The sequence below is a fragment of the Arachis ipaensis genome, chromosome B08 (genome assembly GCF_000816755.2).
Source record: "Arachis ipaensis cultivar K30076 chromosome B08, Araip1.1, whole genome shotgun sequence".
Lineage (NCBI taxonomy): Eukaryota > Viridiplantae > Streptophyta > Magnoliopsida > Fabales > Fabaceae > Arachis > Arachis ipaensis.
Window position 1 is genome coordinate 103,627,740 of NC_029792.2, and position 10,842 is coordinate 103,638,581.

At 40.7% G+C, this 10,842-nt stretch overlaps 1 long non-coding RNA gene across 2 annotated transcripts in view; it reads left to right on the forward strand.

Annotated features, from left to right (window-relative positions):
- The window catches only part of LOC107612273, a 22,815-nt gene continuing 14,083 nt past the window's right edge, over positions 2,111 to 10,842 (forward strand). The window contains exon 1 of one of the 2 annotated variants that reach the window (XR_002352798.1): positions 2,111 to 2,178. This is a non-coding gene — a long non-coding RNA (uncharacterized LOC107612273). The remainder of the gene's footprint in view (positions 2,179 to 10,842) is intronic. The other variant, XR_001613668.2, reaches the window with a different exon arrangement.

Consider the following 10,842-nt stretch of genomic DNA (forward strand, 5'->3'; position numbering starts at 1 on the left):
AAAAAAATTAATTAATCAAGAAAGGAAATAAGAGAATAAGGAAAAATCATTGGGGTGCATAGATATTCAATTTTCTAGATCAAATAATTTTTCATCTCAACTTCAATCATGCAATCATTGATCTCTTGGCAAATTATCAGTGATTAAATTCCAATTTCTTGGTAATTCAATCTCTCTTAACTTGATCAATTACCAATTCTTTGATCTAATTGCTCATGAAAAGAGATGAAGATTAATCTCTCATTTAGAGTCACACAATTTTATGAATCAAGTTATGGATTGATTATATGTGACATATCAATCCCAAAATCCATAATAATCAAATTGGGAGAAAGAACTTCTAGCTCAATTCTATGATCCCTCTTTTAAGTTCTCATAGAATTCAAGTGAGATTCAAACTATCTTTCAATAGATTTGAATTCTTGGATTGAAGAACGAAGATTCTTTCTAAAGAAGCAAATGAAAGATGAATTGAAGATGAAGAATAAATCACAATTGATCCATTAAATTCAATAGAGCTCATTTTCCAATGAAAAAGGAATTAGCCACTCATGACTTACGAAATGTAAAAGAATAGAGGGAAGAAGAGTGGAGGAAAAGAAGTTCCCCTGATCTTAGATTGATCCTCTATTTATAACCTATCTAAATTATAAATTTAAATGAAATTCAAATTACATTAAATTCAAGATTAAATTGAAATTGAATTCTTGGGCTTCCATTTGAAAACTTGGAGGATTGAGGAATGAATGAGAAAAATGAATCCTGGAAGGTTGGATTAAGGATGAGCTATTAGGTAGCATGCAAAACAGGTTAAATGTACACTTTGCTTCTAAAAAAAAGCCCAATTTGACATCTATTCACTTTGCCGTGGCACGCCAAGTGAGGGGCGTGGAACGCCTACAACATTGCTCCAATTCATGGCCCAAATTTATGCTTTATTTTGCTTCAGCGTGAAATGTCAGAAAACTGGCGTTGGACGTGAAACGGAGGTCATGCATATGCATGGGTTATGCGTACGCATGACCTTGCTGAAGTCACCACTTGTGCGTATGCATGGGGCATGCGTACGCAAGATTTCGCTTATTTTACCAATTGTGCGTACGCATGCCCGAATGCCATTGGACGCCAGTACCTCCACATTGGACGGCAAAGCTTCCAAGCCCAAATGTATTGATTTTGGTCTTTGGAAAAAGTATGTCCTTAATTTTCAAAGCGTGTCCTTGGCTTCTTCCTTTGTTCTTTTGATTCTTGTTTCATTTCCTACACTTATAAAAGCACAAAACAACTCCAAAGACCATTGATCAAAGCACTAAAAATCTCAATTAAAGTAAAGAAAAATCTCTATCTTGAATTTAAGGAAGAAAATACTAAGAACATAGATTAAAAGTATGAAATTTCTAATAAAAACAATAAATCACTATCACTATTTAAAGAAATGACAACTAAAAACTATTAAAGATACGTATACATCACTTGTCAAATTGAGTGCCACTAATTTCAATTGGAAAGAGATAAATTATTGTGAATCAAACACTTAAGCATGTGAACTAGTAAAAGAAGGTAGTGAAGAAAAATAGGATTTGATATGATTCGTTCCAAGAACAAACTGGATTTTACAGATCATGGGTTTGATGATGGCGGGAATAAGAACGTTGATTTTCTGGCTAAGGAGCTATGGATAAGGATGAAGTTGTTAACAGTGATAGTGAGGCTGAAGAGGAGGAGGATGATGATGATATTGGGAAGAACAGCAAGCCTGATGCTAAGAAGAAGGGCTGGTTTTCCTCTATGTTACAGAGATAAGATTGCTCAACTATTGGGCTCGATATTTGTATTGTGGTGGAATTTTGCTTGTTCTTGTTTAGAACTATACTATGTTGTTTGAATATGTTGCTAGAATGAGATGCAGTGTACCTTATGGGGTTTTATCATTGCTTCTTGCTTAGCCCTATGGATTCCTAAAATTAATATTTAGATATACATATGAACTTTAACTTTGTATGTGAAGATTTTGTACATTTTGTCGTCAGAAACTCATTTTATTAGTGTTAAACAACAGCAAATTGCATAGCTATAGAGACAAGAGAAGGAAAATTTAGAATTAGAGAGAGAATTCTAATATGAAATGATGAGAATGAGAGGATGAGAGGAACAATATACTCTTTCATTCTTCTTCAGGTTCTGCTGCAGCACTTAATAACACTTGACGTGTACCCCTAAGAACTCGCCAATTATCCTTTCATCCTCACCGACCAAATATTTCGGAACTCATATTAAAACCTAAAATGGAACTCAAACAAAAATTACACACGTGACTAACATCATCTTCAGTCCGTTACTAACAACGGCACTCACCATAGATATCGGAACAAACGCAAGGGAGAACTACCCCCCCACTCATCTATAAAACACAAGCCAAGCAACCCTTAAGGGACAGGTCACAAAGCTCACTCTAATTTATTACTTTAATCTCTTATTATTCATACACTTACTTGAGCGTCGGAGTACTTTTTGCAGGTGCTCCCGCCGCCGTGTTTCATCATACCGAGGTTATTCCTGGAGACTGCCTCCCGGACGACGTATAACTCCATCAAGAGCTAAGCAGCCTCGTTGGGAGACACATACCTCGGCTGGACTCGAACGGAATATTTGGCGCCCACCGTGGGCCGAAGCAGTTAATCTAACCCCACTATTCCTTATATATTGCACTTTATTTCTTCTCTTTTACACAGGTTTCTCCAACCTCTTAACATGGCCGACAATAGAGTTCACCAGCTCACTCAGGCCGAACTTTTGGCCCAGATGGTCGAACTATAAGCAAAAGTCAAACGGCTTGCTGAGTTGTCCACCCAGAACAGCGCCAGTAAGCATGATGAAAAGGGCCCAACCAAAGGCAGTACAGACCTACTAAGTGTCAACCCACCAAAAGAGAAGCTTACCTTGGACAACCCTTTCTCGGAGGAAATCACCAACTACCAGATGAAAAAGAATTTTACACTACCTTCTTCACTTGAGCCATATAAGGGGATTGGTGACCCCCAGGCTCATATTAAGAAATTTCAATTTATGATATTTTTCAATGGCCCTAACAATGAACCTGTTCTTTGTAGAGCTTTCCCTACCTACCTCGACGGCGCTGCGTTACTTTGGTTTTCAAAATTACCTGCAGGTTCGATCTCTTCCTTTGAAGAACTGGCAAAGTCCTTCATAGACTACTTCACTGCAGCACGGATATATGTACACAGATCAGATTATCTCGGCACCATCTGCCAAGGTCCCCAAGAAAGCCTGAAAGACTATCTGACCAGATTTGCAGAAGCAATAATAGAAATACCCGATCTAGACCCCGCTGTCCACTTACATGCCCTCAAGGCCGGCCTCCGACCAGGAAAGTTCAGAGAGACGATCGCAGTCACCAAGCTGAAGACATTAGAGGAGTTCCGAGAAAGAGCAGCTGGACAGATGGAGATTGAAGAACTCTATGAGGCCAACAGAACAGAAAGAAAACCTAGAAGGGAGTTTCTTTGATTTTCAAAATTACCTGCAGGTTCGATCTCTTCCTTTGAAGAACTGGCAAAGTCCTTCATAGACTACTTCACTGCAGCACGGATATATGTACACAGATCAGATTATCTCGGCACCATCTGCCAAGGTCCCCAAGAAAGCCTGAAAGACTATCTGACCAGATTTGCAGAAGCAATAATAGAAATACCCGATCTAGACCCCGCTGTCCACTTACATGCCCTCAAGGCCGGCCTCCGACCAGGAAAGTTCAGAGAGACGATCGCAGTCACCAAGCTGAAGACATTAGAGGAGTTCCGAGAAAGAGCAGCTGGACAAATGGAGATTGAAGAACTCCGTGAGGCCAACAGAACAGAAAGAAAACCTAGAAGGGAGGAAGACAGAATGCCAAGGTCGACGAACAACAAAGAGCTCGGCAAACCATTCAAGCTCACCCCAAAATTCGACAACTACACCAGATTCAACACAAGGAGGGAAAAGATAATCAAAGAAATACTCAACGCTAAAATTATAAAACCATCAGCAAGAGCTGGGAGCTATCAAGACCAAAGATTTGTTGACAAAAGCAAGCACAGTGCCATCCACCAGAAGTATGGACACACAACCGATGAGTGCGTGATAGCCAAAGATCTATTGGAAAGACTAGCTCGGCAAGGCCTCCTAGATAAGTACATCGAAGGAAGGAAACATAAAGAGGGCGATAGGGACAAAGAAGAGCACCAACAAACCTCAGGAAACAAGGAAGCCAATAAATGGTCAAACAACACCCCACATAAAGGGGTTATAAACTGCATATCCGAAGGATTTGCCGGGGGAGGCGAAACAACTTCGGCGAGGAAACGTAGCTACCGCGCAATGCTGGCAATTGAAGGAACAACACCACATAACAACAAAAATGTACCCAACCTAGAAATCACGTTCAACCAGGAGGACATATGCTCGGCCGCACCACACTCAGACGACCTAGTGGTAATTTCCATCCAAACAGGCGAGCTATTGGTAAGAAAAGTCCTTCTGGACCCAGTAGTAGTGCCGATGTTCTTTTTTATACTACTTTTCTAAAAATGAAAATATCTGAAAGACTCATACAATCCTCATCCAGAGAATTAGTCAGATTCTCTGGAGAAAGAGTACCAATTAAGGGTTACATATGGTTAAAAACAACGATGGAAAACCCCCCATTGTCACAGATCATTGACATACAATATCTTATAGTTGATTGCCCTAGTCCTTATAATATCATCCTCGGAAGACCTGCCCTGAACATGTTTAGGGCAGTAGTTTCAACTTTTCATCTATGTGTCAAATTCCAGGCACAGGATGGAAAGATAGCGACACTCCATTCAGATCGCCAACGAGCACGGCAATGCTACAATGCAAGCCTAAAGAAGTCGGCTCTAGGAAAAGAATTCCAACAAGAGGTCAAAGCAATTCACAACACAAATGAGGTACTGTCCCTAGCAGAGCTTGACCCTCGAGGGGACACCCAAGAAAGACCTCAACCAGCAGACGAGCTCCAGGAAGTCCCACTGACGTCAAAACCAGAACAAGTCACATACATCGGAAAAGCACTACAAGGAAAAGAAAGATCGAAGCTCATAAAAGTACTATAAGACAACGCCGACCTATTTGCCTGGACCCCAGCAGACATGCCAGCTATAGACCCAAACACTATCTGCCATAAGCTCGCCACCGGCAGAACAACCTGACCTATAGCCCAAAAGAAGAGGAATCTCGGGGCTGAAAAATCAAAGGCAGCCCTAAAAGAAACCGCAAAGTTTTTTAAAGCTAACTTCATCAAAGAAATCAGATTCACCACATGGCTCTCAAACGTGGTAATGGTAAGGAAAAATTCAGGTAAATGGCGCATGTGCGTCGACTTTACAGATTTAAATAAGGCATGCCCTAAAGATGCTTATCCTTTACCCTGCATTGATAAACTCGTAAACAGTGCATCAGGTTTCAAAAGTTTGAGCTTCGTGGATGAATACTCTGGCTACAACCAGATCCTCATGCATCCAGAAGACCAAAGCAAGACAGCATTTATAACTGAGCATGAAAATTTTTGTTATAGAGTAATGCCATTTGGTCTAGAGAACGTTGGTGCAACCTACTAACGACTGATGGACAAAGTGTTCCGTCATCAAATAGGTCGGAACATGGAAATCTATGTGGACGATATGGTTGCCAAGACCACACAGGAAAAGTCACACTGCGACAACCTCAGGGAGATATTTGAACAGATCCGAGCATACAATATGAGACTCAACCCAGAGAAATGTACCTTTGGGGTACAAGGAGGCAAATTCCTTGGATTCATGCTGACCTCACGAGGAATTGAAGCAAACCCTGAAAAATGTGAGGCAATACTTAACATGGCGAGCCCTAAAACAATAAAAGAAGTACAACAATTGGCAGGAAAGGTAGCGGCACTATTTCGGTTCTTACCAGTAGCGTCAAGCCGATCATAACATTTCTTCCAAACAATATCAAAGAATAAGAAGTTTTAATGGACAGAAGAGTGCGAGAAGGCGTTTGCCGAGCTCAAAACCATTCTATCATCACCACCCGTGCTGCAAAGACCAGAAGTCGATAAACCTTTATACTTATATTTATCTGTTTCTAATTATTCTATAAGCTCGGCTCTAGTCATTAAGACAGGAAAAATACAACAACCAGTATACTTCATCAGTAGAGCCATGCAATCAATGGAACAAAGGTATCCGATGATAGAACAGCTAGCTTTAGCACTTGTAATAACAGCAAGAAGACTCAGGCACTACTTCCAACGCCACACAATAATAATGAGGACAAACCAACCATTAAGATAAATACTGACAAAACCAGAACTGGCCGAACGTCTGACCAAATGGTCTATCGAGCTCTCAGAATTCGATATCCAATTTCAACCAAGGTTGGCATTAAAAGCACAGATCCTCGCAGACTTCATCTCAGAACTAACCCCGGACGAACACAACAAATTCTGGGAATTACACGTGGATGGGGCGTCCAGCCGAGGAGGAAGCGGAGCTGGGATAATCCTGAAAGAAGGGGACAAAATGGTGGCCGAGCAATCCCTCCAGTTCCACTTCCCGGAAAGCAACAATCAGGCCAAATATGAGGCCCTCATAGCAGGACTCAAGCTCGCCCTGAACCTCCAAGTACAAAGCCTGACAGCACATTGTGATTCTCTCTTGGTGGTTCAACAAATCCGAGGAGAATTTCAGGTAAAAGATCCCTTGCTAGAGCGATATTGGCTCATAGCAAAGGATCTCATTTCAAAGTTCAGTTCATTCATCATTCTACATGTGCATAGAGAAAAGAATGTTAGAGCAGACATATTATCCAAGCTTGCCGCCACCAGGGTGGACACACAAACATCGGCATTATCACAACTCACACTTAAAAATCCCAGCATTGAACTATTATCTATAACAAGCATTAACCACCTCCGCAACTAGAGAACACCTCTTCTTGAGTACATCAATGCAGGTATCATACCCAGAGACGAGCTCAACCCGCAACACTTCAAACGAAAAGCAAGTCTCTACACAAATATAGCAGGAGAACTGTACAGGCGCGGTTTCTCATAACTATTACTAAAATGCCTAAATAAAGATGAGGCAAAAGAGGTGATGGACGAGGTTCATGAGGGCGTATGTGGGAACCACATCGGAGGACGAGCACTCGCCACAAAGATCATACAAACAGGATATTATTGGCCGACTGATGAGCGGATAATTTATACGCTTTTTGGCATTGTTTTTAGGTAGTTTTTAATATGTTTTAGTCACTTTTTATTATATTTTTATTAGTTTTTAAATAAAAATCACATTTCTGGACTTTACTATGAGTTTTTGTGTTTTTCTGTGATTTCAGGTAATTTCTGGCTGAAATTGAGGGAGCTGAGCAAAAATCTGATTCAGGCTGAAAAAGGACTGCTGATGCTGTTGGATTCTAACCTTCCTGCACTCAGAATAGATTTTTTGGAGCTACAGGAGTCCAATTGGCGCGCTTTCAATTGCGTTGGAAAGTAGACATCCAGGGCTTTCCAGCAATATATAATAGTTCATACTTTGCTCAGGATAGACGACGTAAACTGGCGTTCAACGCCAGTTCTATGTTGCAGTCTAGCGTTAAATGCCAGAAACAGGTTACAAGTTGGAGTTGAACGCCCAAAACAGGTTACAACCTGGTGTTTAACTCCAGAAACAGCCCAGGCACGTGTAAAGCTTAAGTCTCAGCCCCATCACACACCAAGTGGGCCCCAGAAGTGGATTTCTGCACCATCTATCTTAGTTTATTCATTTTCTATAAACCTAGGTTACTAGTTTAGTATTTAAACAACTTTTAGAGATTTATTTTGTACCTCATAACATTTTTAGATCTGAACTTTGTACTCTTTGACGGCATGAGTCTCTGAACTCCATTGTTTGGGGTGAGGAGCTCTGCTGTGTCTCGATGAATTAATGTAATTATTTCTGTTTTCTATTCAAACACCCTTGTTTCTATCTAAGATGTTCATTCGCACTTCAATATGATGGATGTGATGATCCGTGACACTCATCACTATTCTCAACCTATGAACACGTGCCTGACAACCACCTCCGTTCTACCTTCGATTGAATGGGTATCTCTTAGATTCCTTAATCAGAATCTTCGTGGTATAAGCTAGAATCCATTGGCAGCATTCTTGAGAATCCGGAAAGTCTAAACCTTGTCTGTGGTATTCCAACTAGGATTCAGGGATTGAATGACTATGACGAGCTTCAAACTCGCGAGTGTTGGGCGTAGTGATAGACGCAAAAGGATCAATGGATCCTATTCCGACATAATCGAGAACCGACAGATGATTAGCCGTGCGGTGACAGCGCACCTGGACCTTTTTCACTGAGAGGACGGATGGTAGCCATTGACAACGGTGATCCACCAACACACAGCTTGCCATAGGAGGAACCTTGCGTGCGTGAAGAAGAAGACAGGGAGAAAGCAGAGATTCAGAAGACAAAGCATCTCCAAAACTCCAACATATTCTCCATTACTGCAGAACAAGTATTTAATCCATGCTCTTTTATTCTTTGTGAGTTTAGTGTCATGTTTTAAAGTTTGGTGTCAACTGCATTCTTATCTTTTTCTCCTAAATTTTCGAATTTGTGTTCTTCATTCTTCCTTGATCTTCAAGTTGTTTTTGTTTATTTTTCTTGTTTGATCTTTGGTTTTTCTTGTTCTGTGTCTTTTCTTGTTTTACTTGTGCTTTCTCAAAACATTAGTTTTCAAAAAAATTTATTTTTAGTTATTAAAAATACCTCTTTAAAACAAGTGTTACATTTACTGCTCAATTGGCTAGAGCGTTGGTTTATTGATGAGCGGATAATTTATACGCTTTTTGACATTGTTTTTAGTATGTTTTTAGTAGGATCTAGTTACTTTTAGGGATGTTTTTAATAGATTTTGTGTTAAATTCATATTTCTGGACTTTACTATGAGTTTGTGTGTTTTTCTGTGATTTCAGGTATTTTCTGGCTGAAATTGAGGGACTTGAGCAGAAATCAGATTCAGAGGTTGAAAAAGGACTGCTGATGCTGTTGGATTCTGACCTCCCTGCAATCAAAGTGGATTTTCTGGAGCTACAGAACTCGAAATGGCGCGCTTCCAATTGTGTTGGAAAGTAGACATCTAGGGCTTTCCAGCAATATATAATAGTCCATACTTTGGCCAAGAATAGATAACGTAAACTGGCGTTCAACGCCAGCTTTCTACCCAAATCTGGCGTCCAGCGCCAGAAAAGGATCCAAAGCCAGAGTTGAACGCCCAAACTGGCACAAAAACTGGCGTTCAACTCCACAAATGGCCTCTGCACGTGCAACACTTAAGCTCAGCCCAAACACACACCAAGTGGGCCCCGGAAGTGGATTTATACACCAAATACTTACTCATGTAAACCCTAGTAGCTAGTTTATTATAAATAGGACCTCTTACTATTGTATTAGGCATCTTTGGACGCCTGGTTCTTAGATCATAGGGGGCTGGCCATCTCGGCCATGCCTGGACCTTCACTTATGTATTTTCATACGGTAGAGTTTCTACACTCCATAGATTAAGGTGTGGAGCTCTGCTGTGCCTCAAAGATTAATGCAAAGTACTACTGTTTTCTATTCAATTCTTCTTATTTCGCTTCTAAGATATCCATTCGCACCCAAGAACGTGATGAAGGTGATGATTATGTGTGACGCTCATCATCCTTCTCCCTCATGAACGCGTGCCTGACAAACACTTCTGTTCTACATGAATTAAGCTAGAATGAGTATCTCTTAGATCTCCTAACCAGAATCTTCGTGGCGTACGCTAGAATGATGGCGGCATACAAGAGAATCCGGAAGGTCTAAACCTTGTCTGTGGTATTCCGAGTAGGATTCAATGATTGAATGACTGTGACGAGCTCCGAACTCGCGATTGCAGGGCGTTAGTGACAGACGCAAAAGGATAGTAAATCCTATTCCAGCATGATCGAGAACCGACAGATGAATAGCCGTGCCGTGACAGGGCATTGGATCATTTTCCCGTGAGATGACCGAAAGTAGCCATTGACAGTGGTGATGTATCACATAAAGCCAGCCATGAAAAGGAGTAAGACTGATTGGATGAAGATAGCAGGAAAGCAGAGGTTCAGAGGAACGAAAAGCATCTCCATTCGCTTATCTGAAATTTCTACCAATGAATTACATAAGTATCTCTATCCCTATTTTATTATATAATATTCGAAAACATCTTCATCACTTTATATCTGCCTGACTGAGATTTACAAGGTGACCATAGCTTGCTTCATACCAACAATCTCCGTGGGATTCGACCCTTACTCACGTAAGGTATTACTTGGACGACCCAGTGCACTTGCTGGTTAGTTGTATCGAAGTTGTGACAAATTATGAATGTGTAATCACGATTACGCGTACCAAGTTGCTCACGTGCCAGGAATAGTTTGAGCCTGGACATCACAATTTCGTGCACCAAGTTTTTGGCGCCGTTGCCGGGGATTGTTTGAGTTTTCGGCAAGCTTTTGGTCCGGTAACATCAGTGCCAAGTCTGATCCGGCAACAACGCCAAGTTTTTGGCGCCGTTGCCGGGGATTGTTCGTGTTTGGACAACTGACGGTTCATCTTGTTGCTCAGATTAGGTACTTTTCCTTTTATTTTCAAAAACTTTTCAAAAATCTTTCAAAAATTTCCTCATCTATTTTCGAAAAAAAAATATATTTGTTTTCAAAAATAAATTATTCTATGGCTTCAAAATTTTTAAGAATGAATTCTAGTGTCTCATGAA